Genomic DNA, 18,405 nt, shown 5'->3' with positions numbered 1-18,405 from the left:
TGGCCTGTTATTTTAGAAACCCTCCTTGTAACGTAATATTATATTAGAAACCCGCTTATGGTATTCTAGCAAGATTCTCGGTTGAACGAATATATCAATAAATACATATAATATAACAAATCACCATTTATATAACCTACTTTTTTGATACTTAATAATCGTCCATTGTTAATTTTTGTTTTAGGACTGTATTAAAAAAGTTATTATAAGTTATTAAATTGATTTTTCTACCCGGGGTAGTATTCTGGACCGTTCTCGCGGCAGAGAACACTTTTATTTTTAATGTAAATACACGAGATAAGTGTTTTTATTACGGCCGCGGAGCGTTTGGAATACCAGCTCAGGAAAAAAACTAATTAAATATTTCATATTTTCAGAAAAAAACTGTCTAAATACTCGCATCTGATCGTACCATAATTGGAATCAGTCCTTATATTTAACATAATAAAAAATGGAAAATCTAATAAAATGTCTAATTTTTTATGTTTGAAGCACTTACTTTGTGGAACAATATTATTAAATATATTAAAATAAAATCATTTTGTTTTTATGAACCACTTATATTTTTTTAATTTGATGTATGTAATGTTAGTTTGTAATTAACCCTGAAGAAGGCATAGTGTTGCCGAAACTAGTTGGTTGTCAAATTATAAAAATATTTATTTAATTAAATGAAAAAATATGTAATCGATTCAAATTTTACCTCTTCTTGACTATCGACAAATAATATTATTTCACAAACATCTAAATATCCATTCAGAATACATACTGAGCTTCAACTTTTTACGTACATATTTATATAGGTTTACGTTGTGTTTCCACTTTGAGCTTTTCTATTTTTCCAATCTTTTTTTTTTCAGCCACTCATTTGATAATTCATAAAATAAGATATTGGCTGTCAAAATTGTAACTCATTGATAGTAGAAGATTTTGGTTGCGGTTTACCGCAGAATAAATTAGTCAATTATTTATTAACTTATTGTTTACAATATAATAATTTCAAGCGCGACACGGAAACCTATATTTATAAAAAGAAACGGAAGAACGTCGCCTATGTGAACAAAGGTTTTAGTTCTTTTTTCTCCGAAATATAAAATTTTGGAAACAGTTGCGAAATAGAGAAAAAATAAGTTTTCAAACATGTTAGTGCATAGTCGCACACAGTCACCTGTAAAGGCTCAGACTTTTATAACCCTTTCTTCAAATTACTACTATATCTATTCCGAAAATAAATTCATTGAAAAAGTAGTTATAAATCATATTTTTGAAACGCAATATCGATTGTTGTAATAAAATGTGCGACGGCATTTCCTTCTCTTTCTTACCTTCCTTTTGGACGCGGCGGGGGCCCCCGTAGACGGCCTGACGGGCCACCCTGTGGTGCTCGGAGGGGGAGAAGCTCAGGAACTGGATGTCCTCCACGGGAATAGCGATGTACTTGGGTCTGGCAGACACCGCAGCCACGAGGCATAGCGCAGCGAACACGTAAACCTGCACACGAAGTAAATTACTTCAACAATTATTCTAAAAATTCTTGTTCCGAGGAACTTGAACTCGGCTAGAACCTCTGATCCTGCCGAGCAACCGAGATCAGATTTCGGTTTAGAAAACTTGTAAACTCGAACTTTTAATAAGAAAATTATAATATTTGTATGAAAATATTAGGTAACCTTCTAAACATCATTTTATACAAATATCTCAACAAATTTTCTTTGAGAAAATTGGGTATTATAGTCAAAATATAAAAATTATAATTTAAGAAAGGGTAGCTCGATTCCTTGGCAATGCCCATGCGAGTTCCTGGTGAGATAAAAATATTTTAAAATTCAATTATGATTTTTTATCGTGCTTAAGATTCAATTGAGGAACTTCAGCCCTACGGCAAATTGGATAAAAAAATATTTTCTTGCGTGCGGTAAAAATTAGAGCATTAAATTGTACGCCAAAGTTTGTAGAAAATTTACGAAAAAAATATTTTAATAAAAACGCACTACTTTGATCGACGTCACTGGTTCGAACCGACCAATGATATGAGAGCGCTGAAGGACATCCGGTTGGCTAACCGTAAACGAACCAATCGGAAGAACTAACAGAGAACAACCTCTGACGTCACGCGCGGAATTATTTCGGAAATACAACATTTTGAAAAATCATAGCGCTGATAATACGGATATAAAAATAAAATTTTGGCTTAATTAAAGTCTATTAACAAATTCAAAAAGACACGTAACTTCTTCATTATTCCACCTGCCCTAAGGTAGGTTAGCATTTTGAAATGTACATAAAAATTTACAATAATGGACCTTGTCCACAGAGTTATATTTTACATGAATCATCCTTGCACATTGCACACCCTTGAGTAAATGATTTTAACAGTTATATGAAGATAACTAAAAGTTTTAAAAATAATTTAATAATTACAGCCCAACAAACAGAAGTGTAGATATTTTGTTTTACAATCTGACAATTATATTTTTAGTATAGATTTTAGCTGTCCTCTGGTAACACCCACGAAAAAAACCAAAGAAAATCATACGACTTATAAATTCAAATATAAAATACTAGAAACCTGTAACAATATAATTTAAAAGAATGACTCGTGTGTTTTCTTTGAAAATATATTGTTTTGTTGCTTAACTTACGTATTTCATTTTGAGACAGATCAACAAACTACAATGAACTGACAATGTGAACTAGAAAGAAATATCATTTATACATAATGATTTTCCGTGAGATTTTGGAGGGGGCGATCTCGGTAAAGGCACTTTTTATTGATTTTTAACATTTTCCGGTAGATTGGTCGAGTTTTGTCAGATGTATCATGTATCCAGAGGCTCCCAATCATGCTTGCCGTTTAAATTGCTTACTAACAAATTTAATGCAGAGCTCACGCCTCGCCCGTCTGGGATATGAGTTCAGTTTGCATTAAGTATCGTACTTTGCTAAAGAAAGCTCTAAAAATACAAGAGAACCCATAACGTTATTGTGCATACTCGTGCGTTTTATTATCTTCCTCTTTTTTAAAACTGCTACTTTCTTTGATTTACCTTTCTTTTGTAAAAGGTAAATATTTTTCAATTTGTTTATTTTTGTGTGTTAGATTTATTCCGACGTTTCGGCTAACATTGCAGGAGCCATCTTCAGGGTAAACTGAGTGTTTTGTAGAAAAAAAGTATGTGTTTAAGTACTAGTAATTTGTATCGTGTCGCAGTCGGCAGTAGGCACATTTCTGTTCATTTTTGTAGTATGTAGTGCTGGGAACTATGTTGAGTTTAATTTCAGCCCGTCGTCTTGGTTTATGTTATTTGGGTGTCTGTGTATTTCAATTTCCTCTATTATTATTCGTGCACTGTAATTACTAGGTTTATGCTAAATTTTCGGTGCATAAGCGAAAAAATGTCCGGTGTCTATAAAGTGTTCCGCTATTGCAGATTTGTCAGGATGCCCAAGTTTACACACTCTTTTGTGTTCGTCAATCCTTTTATTTGCTGTGCGCCCTGTTTGTCCTATGTACAGTTTATCACATCCTTGGCAACTTAGTTTAATTTTTTTTTTGCATAAACACAGGTAGCCGAAACGTCGGAACAAAGCCAACACACACGGTATCACCCAAAAAAGAAACAAATTGATAACAGTGACCGTGAAAACCCTCGCACGTAGTAAATATCTGTGTTTGTTATAGATATAAGATTCCCTTTTTTTATTTTTTATTTATTTATTAACGGACATTGTCCATGTCTACAATTTATAAGGTTTAAATATTACAATAAAAGAATAGTTTAAAACATTTTAAAAAAAAAGACTTTTCTGCTTCTTTAAGCATTGACAAACATAAGGGACATCGAGACAAGATCTGGTCTATTAATTTAGTGCTCGTTTATAAATACTGTTTACTATTAACATATTACAACAGAGATAAAGAACATTTTAGACAAGGTAATATGGAAGTCTAGGCATCTACAGGGCTTATGATTTGTCATTGGCTGGTTCAAGTGCCCACTTTACACACTGTGTAACATTCACCATTCTGCCCATATTTGAACATCTATATCGCTTCAATTTTTTTATCTGCTGATGTGAAGTTAAAAAGCTGAAACCTTTATTTATGCAGGTGAGATTCATGTAATTGAATTGTTTCACCTACATACTAGGCAACGCCTAAAAATTTGTTTTTTTTTATTTCTATACTTTTTCATGGACCAGGTGGATTTATCAACAATATTTTTAGTTTGTCAATTTTTTGTAGACAATGACTGGATTCAACTCCCTGAGGAGCTGTTAATATTAACATATTACAACGGAGATGAAGAACATTTTAGAGAAAATAATATAGAAGGCAATACAAAATGGCGAATGTTACACAGTGTGTTAAGTGGCCACTTAAACCAGCCAACGACAGGTTATAAGCCCTGTAGATACCTGGACTTCTATATTACCTTCTCTAAAATGTTCTAATCTCTTTTGTAATATGTTAATATTAGCAGCTCCAGAATCCAGTCCTTGTCTACAAAAATTTGGACAAACTCAAAGTACTGTTTACAATTGTATACTTTTTTCGATGTTTTTTTTTTCTGTTTTTTTTTACTGGTTTTATTGTAGTTATGTTAAACGTTCACAGAACCGTAAATAAATTAATTTCAATTATTCGTGTTTAAAAAAAATATTTTAAAAACATATTTTTTTGACTAACGATCTCTCGTTGCAACAAATTTAAATACGAAAAGAAAGTTGTTTTATTTTTTATTACAACTACTAAGTCAGTGCGTCAAATATAAAATTTATGTTTTTATGTTATTTTCTGTTTATTGGCTTGTCATCATTCAGCGTTTTTTACTGAAATAAAATTATTATTATTCACTTATTACGTTTATTGGATAAAGCACACCTGACCGCATAAAAAAATTAAATAAAAAAGATTTTCCTATAAAAACAAGCCGGTAAAAATAATATTGAATTACTGCGAAATTCACTTCTCGCGAGAACCTGCCTATGAATATTGGTTCAGTCATGAATACTGTACAGTTCATTATAATAATAAATAGCTATTTCATTACATTACGGTTACACAGTATTTTTATACTTTAAGTTCGTACCAACATTATTTTTTTTATCGGAATTTTTTATTTGAGTAATATCACATTTTTATCAGAAAAACGGCCGTTACGAATCAATTCACTGCGTAACCACAAATGAAAACACAAAACATTTTTTTATATTTATTTTGTAATTTCTATTTTGTCGACCTCGTGGTGTAGTTGTCAGCGTGTTTGCCTGCATGCAAGAGGTCTCGGGTTCGATTCCCGACATGGTTATTATGAAATCTCCACTAACAAGCTAGAGAAAGTGGCTTGGTGGGATTTTAGCTTTTGTGAAAATATAACAATTTAAATTTTGAAAACTGTTAACTTGAATAATTATATTATTTAAATAAAAAAAATATTTATGAAGGTATCAACAATATTTTGAGTTTGTCCAAATTTTTGTAGACATGGACTAGATTCAACTCCCTGGGGAACTGTTAATACTAACATATTACAACAGAGGTGAAGAACATTTTACAGAAGGTAAAGGTTTAAGGAGTTGAATCCAGTCAATGTCTACAAAAATTTGGACAAACTCAAAATATTGTTGATAAATCCACCTGGTCCATGAAGAAGTATAAAAATTGAAAAACAAAAATTTCAGGCGTTGCCTAGTATGTGGGTGATATTATTCAATCAGATGATTCTCACCCGCAAAAAGGTTTTGGCTCTTTAACTTCAAAAAAATCAACAGATGAAAGAATTGAAGGAATATAGATGTTCAAATATGGGCAGAATGGTGAATGTTACACAGTGTGTAAAGTGTCTACTTAAACCAGCCAATGACAGGTCATAAGCCCTGTAGATGCCTAGACTTCTATATTACCTTCTCTAAAATGTTCTTCACCTCTGTTGTAATATGTTATTTTTCATGTGTTTTATTCCATTTATAATTTTTAACGATCGGGTTTCGTTGTGTTCGAAATCAGTCTGACGATGTCAGTCGCGACGAAACTATTATGCGCCCACCATCAGGTGCCGATAGAGGTATTATGACGAGAATTTAATATGTACCTACGCATTGACATATTAATACACATAGACATGCCCCGAGCCTCCAAAAATGAACTCATGCCCAAACGTTCAGTTCAGCAACTCGTTCCCATCGCGTTTTTAGTAGTTCTTCGATTGCAAGCCAGGCGTGACGTTTAGAATCAAAACCGAAATGCCTGCTTGTGTCATGAAAGCATGTAAAAACCTTTCGAATAAACATTGTAAAAAGGATTGTGTAATTTTAAATGGGTTATTCGGCCTCGTGGTGTAATGGTCAGCGCGTTTCCCTACCACGCAAGAGGTCTCGGGTTCGATTCCCGACATGGTTGATTTGAAATATTTATTCAAAAGGTTGTTTTCACACTAAAATATTTCATAGACCTTCATGTAACAAAAATGATCAAGATACACTGCGATTGGTATACCAATGTAGTGCTCTATGCACCATTGGGTGCGGAAAGGGAATGATAATGTCAAAAAATTCATATTCAAATTTAAATCTTATTTTTTGTAAACGTCAAACTACGCCTAGCGGCGCAATTGCGAAGCTTTTCTTAGTTACAGGGGTGCACTGATAGAAATACGTTTTTAAAATATAATAAATGTAAGTCAATATTATTTTTGCATTCCCTTAAATCCAGTGGAAAGAAATAAATGGGTCGAAATTATAGGGAATTTAAGGAAAGAGTCTGCTTGGGATCCACCAAAAACGAATGTTGATTGTTAACCTTAAAATACAAACCTTTTTATATACTAAAAATTAATGTCCTTATTTTTTTGTAGGATATGCATGATCATTGAATGCAGCCCTGGTATAAATAAACAAACCAAGTAACTATGGGTACGTTTTCGTGTCATTACTTTTAAAAATATTTTACTCCATAGGGCGCGTCTAATATATATTAATATGTCAATGTACCTATGTTTATAAGAAATAGGGGTCAATATTTTAAATACCTTGAATACAATATGTTATATAGAACGTCATTTTTAATTCACTTATTGGGCCGATTCCCGAATATTGTTAACATAAGTTGTGTCCGTTTTCCGAATGAAGAGAACAAGAGGACATGAAAAAAAAATACGTCAATAATCTATAGCATCTTGTACACTGCGCAAACATCGCGAGCTGCTTTGGCAGCTTTATTCCCCCGATTGAACCCGAACAGAAGGAGAGTCTAAAATGCTCACTTTCGTCTACTTGGCTTTCCATTTTTTAGGCTTGTAATCAAATAAAATAATATATCGTGGAAAAGCGGGAGTGTTGTCAAGTTGACCTCGATTGTTCGTAGGGAGTCAGAAAGGTTGCTGCATGCCGCGGATTGGAGATGCTTACTGGATGTTGAAAACAAAATATGAAAATAAATAATCATTAAAAAAAAAAATATACACCAATGGCAATCATGAAGTTTCGCATTATATTAAATAAATTGTCTTTGTTTAATGAATGTATGTATGTGTATGCGCATGGGTGTATGTACATGTGTGTGTATGTATATATGTGTATGTGTGTATATATGTATGTGTGTGTATGTGTATGTATTTGTATTGAAATGTGTATACGAGTAAGTTTATATTTTATTAGTCTGTGCTTTCTATCAACCTGTAAACTATTATCACGTGTAAAAATGTAATTGCCTAGCTTGGAACGGAGTATGTACCTTTGTTGGCTGGGCAAAGTGAACATAAATTTTTATTTATGATAAAATGTATAAAAAAATATGTAAAGTAAAAGCAAACACAATCAAGCAGACAAACGTACACTATTTATTTTAACAACATAATACTACGGTAAACGTGATTTGATTTTATCTTGTAAATCCCGAGCCTAAAAAATTATAAATAAATCCATATTAAGTATCTCATTCTTTCATAATCAGCAACCAATGATGCATAGATAACGGCACTCAGATACTTATTAAATATTTTTTAAGTACTCACAGGGAACCCAAGATATATTTTTGTGGGAAAATCTGGGATATACCGCTAAATCATCATAATTCCCCTTGCCGCACCCATTGGTGCTAAGGGCACTGCATTGTCAAACTAAATCCAGCGTATTTCGATCATTTGTTACATGAAGATACGTCCAGCCAGTCCAGCAACAATGAAATATTGCATTTTAAACTAACTATTAAATTAACTAACTAAACTAATAACTTAGGATTATTACCTGAAAGTAGCCATTGAGTCAAAGCACTAGTTCAGGATTCTAGATCTATTTCACACAGAGAACTGTATCATCCTCTTGGACACAAAAAATGAGTATAAATTGGCACACAAAACAAATTGTTTCAATGGAAAATTTCTGGAATTTTTTATAGTGCTTTTGTATCAGGGCCGTAACCAAGGGTACGCATGGGCAGGCTCTGCTTGCCCTAGCCGTTAGCCAGAACTTGCTCCTTTTTAAAATATTATTATTATTAACATATTCAATAGGGCCACAAATCGAAATATGACTTTTTTCAGTAGAGCCAATCAAAGTTTTTAATACGAGTTTTTGTTTTTTTTTTTTTTTATTTCTGTTTTTAATATCAGTAGATGCGTTTTTTTAAAGCTGCATCTATCTAATTATAGAATTTTGTGCTAACTATAGCCCAGAAACATAAAACAGACAGCGGTTTTGCTCTGAAGCCAAAAGGGCTGTCGTGCGATTTAGGTAATTTATAATGCAAAATTCATTGGAGCCTTTTATTATTATAAATAGAAAAAAATGACCGATTTAAATATCATTTTTGCAATAAAACGAAATTTCGGGGTTTTCGATTTGTGTCCCTTTTGAATTTAAGCAGCGAATTATTCTAATTAGAGATGTAAATAATCTAATAAATTGACTTATTTACATTAAGCTGGTAGCACAATTTATTCCATTTCTGATTCATGATCTAGCATTTCACGGTATGTATTGCGGAACACCACGAAAATGGTTTATTTGGCAGTCTTTTTTAATATAAATTGATTACAGATAAATCAAATTTGCGGAATTCTTTATACATACCAGCTAATGCCAAGTATTTATCTCCGGAAATACCTTTGAATTACAAATTAAAAACGTGGTTCTTCACTGCAATATTTAATGTTCCTGGACTGGTACGTGAATCGTAAGACTTATTACCGTACCTTTATGTAACAGATGATCTATATACACTGCATTTAGTGTACTATGCAGCTCCCCATGCACCATCAGATGCGGACGGATGATGATAATTATATCTTCATATCATGCAGTGTCTTATCGGGCCCCCCCGACGCTGGCGATCACTACAGCCAGCGATAGCGTCTCGGTCCTATGCTACTCTCATATTCCGCAGCCAGAACAACTGCTTATTGGATGTAGTTACTCGCTATAGTGATTCCTGGGAAAAGATGACCAAAGTGGTTTTCGGGGTTATCATTCCCTAGCTGGTTGGTTCTGGTTTGGAGTTTGGAGGCGCTAAAAACTCGCCTTTCATCTTCTCGGTATCTGCTGTGATCACACCGTTATGAGTGTGATCCAGGGTTCACGAAATTGACGCTAACGAGTTGGACTAGTCAGTAGTGTTGCCGGTGGAACACAACTGGGCGTTCGCAGAATTAAAATGCTAAATAAATATAATCACACCATCCAGCAAGATGTGACTCACTGCGACCCTACTGACGCATGACGGTTCGAACCCCATGCATACGTATACCTATATAATGTACGAAACGTAAAAAAAATTCTGCCAGCCTTGACATTTTTTGAGCCTGTCCTGAATACAAAGTCTGGGTTTGTAAATAACATAGTTTCCGCTGGCACTCTGATTATAATTTAACGCTTTATTCCAAAGTAAGCATGTAAAAATAAATGAATATTCAACACGCTAATGATCCAAGAAATGCGAGAACTTTCTCTATATTATCCTCAGTTTCACTTTCCGTTTCTTATTTTGTTAGTTGGGTATTAATTCTTGCGGTATGATAAAACCAATACAAAAAGTTTTCAACTGCGATAATGAATGAACATTATTGCCCATAAAAACATTACTACTTACCTATCTACATCCATCGTCATGGTTACTTTTTATTCTGTTCAACAGCCTGTTGTTCACTTCGTTCGAAAACAACAATATTTTGTTTCGTTTTGTAACTTCGTTCGTAGCACTTAAAATTCTATTCATTTTGAGCACTGCACTTTTGCAATCAAGCATAATAAAATACATACCTAAGTAACACTTTTTTTACTTGACGTTTACCCAAAATATGTACCTACTGTGGTATATTTCCGCTTCCTAGATGGAATACCGCATAAAATAAATCATTGATAATTAATTAAGGGTATAAACTCCGAAACCTTAACTTTTCAGGAGAACAAAAAAACTGTGTGTTTCCATGAAAATGCGACATGAATTTGAAAAAAAATATTTTATCTTTAAAACTTCATGTAACACATGTGCTTAAAAACTTTTAGTGGTTAAGACGCTTGAATCACGCACGGAAGGTTCCGGATTCGATTCCCGGTGAGAACACAAAAATGAAAATGTGATTTTTCTGTAAATGACCATTGTAATTGAGCCTCCTGGCATGTTGTGGTGCAAAAAAATGTAATAAATAATCAGGAAAAAAAATGTTTATAGTTACGTTTATGGTTTTTCGTCTGATGATTCCGAAAATGATATTCCATTACTCAGATGAGTGAATCTTTGCCTTGAATATAATTTTAAAATGACTAAAATTAATTACGTTACTATTCATTAGCATTCATACGCACTTTTCTGAAAAAAAAAACATAAAGAGAAAAAATAAAATAAAACTTAGAAATATTACATTAACAAAAATCAAAAATTGCCAAAATTTGTCACAAAAAAAAAACAAAAAGAGCTAAGTATTACCATTGAAAAATAACTTAGCCTGCTTGATCGTCCCTATAAACGCGAGTTTCCAAAACCATGTAACGTGAATTCCTTTATTTTTACTTCATGAAATAAAAATAAGAACCCCTTAAAGTTTTCGTTTTTTTTTTTTTCATACCACATGTGTAATTAGAACAGAGTTTTAGCATTATATACCTGGGTATAGAACTTCACATCGCACAATGTAACGTGCGTTATCAAAGCGAAATAAATATCTACTTTAAATACTTGTTCACTAAAAGCGTTTCCTTAATCGATGTTCAATGTACATGTACAGTGATATACGGAATAAATATTTTTTAACACAAAATATATAAAACACATTGAAAAGACTCAATTATGAAGTTAAATGTAACGCGAGTTACCATGGAATCGCCCTATTATGAACCCCATTATTTATCTACAGAACTCACAGTTTGCGAAATGGGTTATTATTTACAGATGATAGACGATACAAATTAACAATACACTAGGCACATACCGTCAAACGTGACAATTTTGCCCAGTTTTAACAAACTTTTACTATTTATATATTTCATTTCATATTTCATATTGTTTTTGTATAGGACTACTCGTATCCATTTTGTTAAGTAGTGATACTAATTATTCTGAGCATTTTTACAAGTACAAAACGTTTGCTTTTCTTTTATTTATGCAATTTTAGAAGACAAAACATTCTGGGCAAAATTATCTCCATTTGTTGACAATTTTGCCCACTTGGTAAATAACTGTTTTTTCTGGTTTTATCATCCTTATCATACGGATAATTACTACTTTTTGGGCGAAAAAACTGTTTATGTTTAAACAATAGCATCATTGAGGCATCACCATTATAAAATCAATGAAAAAAACCGGTGGGCAAAATTGTCAACTATTTCCACAATTTTTCTAAACAATGTGGATTTGTGGGCCAGGGTTGGCACATAATTGGATTTTTAACAAAACCAAAGGAGTTTATCTCTAATCTTTTTAATTTGTTCATGTTTGACTATGCATAAGCCAATTATTTTTTTTACAAACCATTTCAGTTCTGATGCGATTTTCGTAATTAAGGGAGCTTTCCCCCAAAACGATTTTTCTTTAAATGTGTATGTAGAAAAAAAACTATCTTTATTTTTTTGTAGAGCAGTGCAATTATTTGCTAGATTACCTATACTTTGAAATTGTATTTTATGTATCGAATTCATAATATTTTGTATGTTTTATTTTCTTCTTTAGCCTGTTAAAAATATTTATACAAAAAACATTTAAAATAAAAAATAAGTCTTCAGAATTTCACAAAAAGCTGGCAAATTTAATAAATAAAAGTTTCTAAAATGTGGTCGACTATTCTTACATTATTTTAGAATGGTAAAAATTAAAATTGGTTTTTGTGCAACAATTTTTAATTTACTCACAGAAAATGACTAAATCTTGCAGTTTTTAAGATTTACATTGAATTTATGAAAACCTTGACGCAAGATTACAGGTTCAGGTAAAGATTTCACTATGTTCTAATTAAATACATCAGCAATATCCTCAACTTGAGATTACACAAAGCTCCATTACGTTTGCGTCTTACAAATGACATAATAATAATAAAATTGTGGTAGTTGATGCGCTGATAACTTAACCTACATAATATTTGTCATTTTGCGTATCAACAGTGTTAAACTTTACTAAAACGAAAGCGATTTCTTCACTGTTATTAATTTCAAGCGGATCAGACACTGTTTTTTCGTTTTCCTCGGCCGAAGATTCGGAGGCACGTTGTTCATATTCGTCGTAATGATGAATGTCTCGAAATCTTTTTTTTAATTTTTTTTTTATTTATTAAATCACACATTTTTTTTTTGTACTCCCAGGAGTTACAACAAACTCATATTGGGACTGAAAAATATTTTCAAATAGGTATGGTAACAATTATAATATACCAACAAATAGTAATAAAGTAACAAGTAATATAATATGTACATAAAAAATGAAATAATATTGCATATATCTGCTTGCCATCCTTTAAACAATCCATAATAAAAAAAATAAAAATTATATATTTACATATTGCAAGAAAGAAATATCTGAGGGGGAAAAAAGAACTCAAAACTAAATTTCACCCTCCACGTACCTCCTCAAGTAGTAATTTTTTTAATGAATACAGTTATTTATTGACGTTCTATAGGACTCCGGTAGCCTGTTGTACTCACTACAAGCAAGGTATAGCAGAGACCTTAGACCATACCTTGTCGTGCGTGATCCAGGCACGTGAATATTTTAACGCTGTCGCGTATTATACTGATGGACGTCACGATTAAAGGTATAGCCAATATTAGTCAGAGAGTCTTTATTTACACCTTGAAGCACCGTTTTTGCAATCTCATAATACGGTATGACCAAAAATAGGAGAATGTCAGTAAGTTTGTAAATGTCTTTGACATGCGTTTCCATTGGTATACCGTATATGTTTCTTATAGCTCTATTTTGTATTACTTGTATTTCTGATACACACTTTTTTGTGGCAAATCCTCAGATGCACAAAATCTGTTGATTCATCAACTGAGTAGGCATCAAAGTCTGTTGTTTCCGTGTCGCTATAACATTTTTTTCAATGTTCTCCTCTATAAGGTGTAGGTATCTTTTAATCCTGATGGCAGAGAAAAATCGGATGGATTGTTTACCAATTGCTGTGGGGTATAAAAAGTTTAAATGAACAGAATAACTGGCTTGTCATTTTCAGCACGTATTTGAGTTGAAACCCCCCATCAGATTTTTAAATCTTATTTGTTAAATCTTTGGCAAAAAATCGGATTTACGGGCCAGTTTGAACAAAACATCTCGTTACCTCGTTTAAAATCATGTTTTTGCCGTTTACTTCATTTTCTTTTATATTTTCTACTTTCTTGGATAATGTTTTTTCAATGTAGTATGTAGCGACAACCCTAAACGTGGGCAAAATTATCAAAACACTGGCTAAGAAATCTAAGACAATTTTGCCCACTTAAATATCTATTGTGTTTGTTCAAATAGATATACAGAAATACATTCTACAGCGTCTTTATTATGTATGCAATGAAATATATAAAACTTACTTGCCTCCTTTGAACACAAACTCCGCAACAACAAAAGTTTTGACAATATTTGTAGATTTACACAAACAGACCTTCAAGTTAAACTTCAAATTTTAAGTGATCAACTGAAGCTGGCGGTAAACTAAATATTTAGTTTTGTCATGGAACTATCAAAATATACTTACCAAATGTAATTTTTATGATACCAGTAACTTTTCTTACATTAAAACTTGATTTTGTTAAGGATTTCGGCAGTGGGCAAAATCGTCATGGCTGGGCAAAATTGTCATGTTTGACGGTACATATATTTTTAGTTTTTTTGTCGAAATTTTTTTCATCCCACTTTATTTTTTCGAACTTTCTTTAGACGTCGGGGGTTTCAATCACTCGATCTAATATTTCAACGCGCATACATATCCAAAAAAAATATTAAAGGTGTGTTATAAAAAAAAAATTAAGTCATTCTTAGAACTTAGAAAAAAGCATTTTGTAAGGTGTGTGTATTCGAGTGAGATTTGAATAATATTCAAAATATCATCATACGCCTATCCGCACCTGTTAGTGCATAGGGCACTGCATTGGTATAATGCATCATGTTCATCTGTTGCATTAAAGTACGGTGATCAGTTTTACGCTTCGTGTGCCAGTAAAAGGACTCCTTCCACATGCCTGAAAAACTGTTTTGAAGACGGTGGGTCTCCTATCGGTTTCGCTAATGATGTGTCACGGGAATATTACCGAGAGGGTAACTTCCCGGAGAGGAAATATTCCCGCTAGACTCGAAACATTCCCGAAACACTGGGTTTAAAATTATTATTATATCGTCACGATTTCAACTCAAAAAATCATAACTTTCGTCATTCTTAAGATTTGAAGAAAAGTTCAAATATAGGTATGGAAATAAACTTTTTTTAAATAATTTATAAATTTACTTGACATAACTAGGTGCGTAAGTTTTGAAAAGGAGTATTTTTTGCTTAATTTATATTTATATTTCACTGTAAAAACCGACTAAATGACTTACTTTCCGAAAATTCGGCCCTTCGAACCTCATGTAATCGGTTCTCTAGGCCTCGTTTCGTCGAACATACGGGCCGCAACCGATCCGCCCTACGGGTCTCGCTTAATTAAGATCTCGAACACCTAGAAATCACATTTTTGGTTGTTCGGAGCAATCGAAATGTAATATAGAAGAAACTGTCATTCAAAATAATGCTACCAAAACCACACAAACCATACAGATATACCTATATTAAATATCTGCGCAAAAAGTTCGGTTAGTAAGCAATTAAAATAGAATATTAAAGAATTTGTAAATTGAAATAATAAGAGCTGTCGCCGGCTGTTTTGTACTAGTAAATTCTGCCCTTCGGGACTCATTTAAGAGGTGCTACGGGCCTTATGAATCTGTCTATTTGGCCTCGTTAAATAGACCCAACGGGTCTCAGTTGATCGGAACTTCGAACCGCATTTAATTAGGACCTCGGAAGCGCTAAATAAGTTATCCATAATACAAATTAAAATAATATTCTTAGAATCACTTTGCAAATCGCCTTTTAAGTATTATATTAAGAAAATGGCACTTTAGCAAGTACTTACTTAATATGACGAAAGAAATCGTTTCACATAAAATTTTTGCTTAAATTTTAAGTCAAATAAAAATAAATATTCATAAATCACTTTGCAAAGCGGCCCTTTTTTCTGCCTTGGTTGATTGGAATCTCAGATACCTATGTGTATCGCCCCTCTCCACCTCACAATTTATTTTTTGTTGTTCGGACCAATCGAAATAAAGAAGAATCTGTGGCTCAAAATAATGCTACCAGAACCAAACAACATATTTAAATAGGTAGATAAATTTCATAAGAGATCGAAATGTAAAAAAATAAAAAATCATTTATTATTATTATTATATTGTATTATTTATTATTATTATATGGCGTTGTTTTATAATGTGCTCTTTAGAAAAGTTATTGTATCCAATATTGAAGTTAATCTGACATGAGTTTTGTAATTTAAGCACAACTTTTTACTAATGCAATTTGTTTTATCATATGTGATAAGAATTTATTAAAATTACCTTATCAGACTGAAAAGTTAGGGTAGACAGAATTGCAGGAACTTGCTTACACAATATCTTCTTCTGGTGCCTTATCAGGGCCCCCCGACATTGGCGATTACTGCAGCGAAAGCATCTCAGTCCTGCGCTGCTCCGCAGCCAGGAGGCGCCAGAAAATCGCCTTTCATTCTCTCGTTATTTCCTGTGATCACACCGTTATGAGTGTGATCCCATTGCCCGGAGTTCGCAACGTGAACGATCACGAGCTAGACTAGCCAGTAGTGTTGGAATGCAACTGGGCATTCGCAGCATTTTATAGAATCACACCCTCCAGCAAGATGTGACTCACTGCGACCCTACTGATGGTTCTAACCCCTTACATAATATGACGAAATTATCTTACTAAAAGGTTTTACTTAAATTATGTCACTATTTACAAAATCAATAAAAAAGTATTTTCAATTTTGTGATTTACCCAAATATCAAAAATTTTCAAGCCATTTTAAAAGAGCTGAAAATATATCACTATTAGAAAACGGGAATCAAGTTCGGAATCAAGAGTGGGGTTCGAACATCGGACCTCTAATCCGTGAGCCTGCAACACTACCTAATTCTATATAGGTGTTCTTTAAACCCTGTCATATCCTAAATCAGTATGAGCAAGAAGACATATTGGCACATTAAAATATTTTTTAGAACGAATAAAATTTACAAAAATAATGTATTTAAAAAAACAAATGGTTGCTTACTTCTGCAGGGGAGAAACGAGGAGGGGGAGGGGGGAGTCTGATATACCGTCGACCGCGCGGCGGCGCCCCCCTCGCTTCTCCCCTACAGAAGTAAGCAATCATTTGTTTTTATAATATTTTCTTTTAAAAAAAATTCTTCGTTCTAAATATTTTTTTCAATATGCTAATATGTCTTCTTGCCCATACTGATCATCGTGGTTTTGGATGTGACAGGGTTTAAAGAACACCTGTATATAAAAATAAATAAGAAAGTGTAAACATAAAATCTAAAATTCATAAATATTCTCATGACTCATTTGAATTGTAGTCTTTTTTGTTTAAATCAGCTTCCATGAAATGCATTTTTATACAATTGTAAAAAAAAACCGTTTGTACATTTTGTTAATGGCACAAGGTTTTTTTTTTTTAATTGATATTTTGCATAGGGTATTGGAGTGGGTACATAACAAAAATAAATCAGGAAATAAAGATGAAATAGTATGTTTTTATTTTATTATGTTCTAATTTAGTACAAACATACAATTTTACAATAATAATTGTATGCATGTTATAATATTATTCTTCCATAATATTTTTAATTATACAGAGGTAACCAATTATTTCATTTAAACCAAAAATTTTACCAATGTGAAAAATACTTATTCATTCATAGAGACAGTAAATAAATATAATATTTTTATGGTCTAATTGGTTGCTCTGAGACGAAGAAAAGAGAGATGTAAAATACTACCACTGATTTTTACACTGGCAACACCAAATTAGCGTCATGTTTTGCGATTTATTACAATGTTTTACTTCCACTGTTTAAAAAAGAAAGTGTTACCATGAGAGAAAAACCATTAGAGCCCTCTTTTATTTCCTACTCTTTTTGTGAGACTGTACTTAAGTATATAAATTAATATATTTGTAAACAAAGTGACCGTATTACCACGTGCTCAACTTAACTGATTTGATCATTCCTAAAAAAATAAATATTGTATTAACCTTTGTTTACGTGGTTGGAACCATTAACATATCAATACACATAGACATGCCCCGAGCCCTTAAAAATTATGACACTTAACTAATGCCCAGATGCTCAGTAATGCCCAACGCGTATTTAGTCATTCTTCGACTGCCAGCTAGGCGTGACGTTTAGAATCGAAACCAAAATGCCTGCTTGTGTTATGAAAGCGTGTAAAACCTTTTGGATAAACCTTGTAAAATGGATTATGTATATTTTCAATGGTAAATATTTGTTCATTAGGGATTAAAGCCTCAAAAAAATTATATTCAAATATAAATATTATTTTTCGTAAACGTCAAACTACGCCTAGCGGCACAATTGCGAAGCTCTTCTTAGTTACAGGGGTGCACTGATAGATATACATACCCCAAAATCCAGTGAAAATAAATAAATGGGTCAAAATTATTAGGAAAGAATCTGATTGGGATCCACAAAAAACTAATGTTGACGGTTAACGTCAAAATACAAACTTTTTTATAAACCAAAAATGAGTATCGTCCAATTTCAGTAGCATATCCATGATCGTTGAATGCAGCCCTGGTATAAATAAACAAACTTAATCACTATGTGTACGTTTTCGTATCGCTATTTTTGAAAATATT

Source organism: Micrasema longulum, unplaced genomic scaffold, assembly GCF_059751315.1.
Source record: "Micrasema longulum isolate JH-2025_06_02 unplaced genomic scaffold, ASM5975131v1 h1tg001488l, whole genome shotgun sequence".
In the NCBI taxonomy this organism is placed as follows: Eukaryota; Metazoa; Arthropoda; class Insecta; order Trichoptera; family Brachycentridae; genus Micrasema; species Micrasema longulum.
This window is presented reverse-complemented; position numbering follows the sequence as displayed.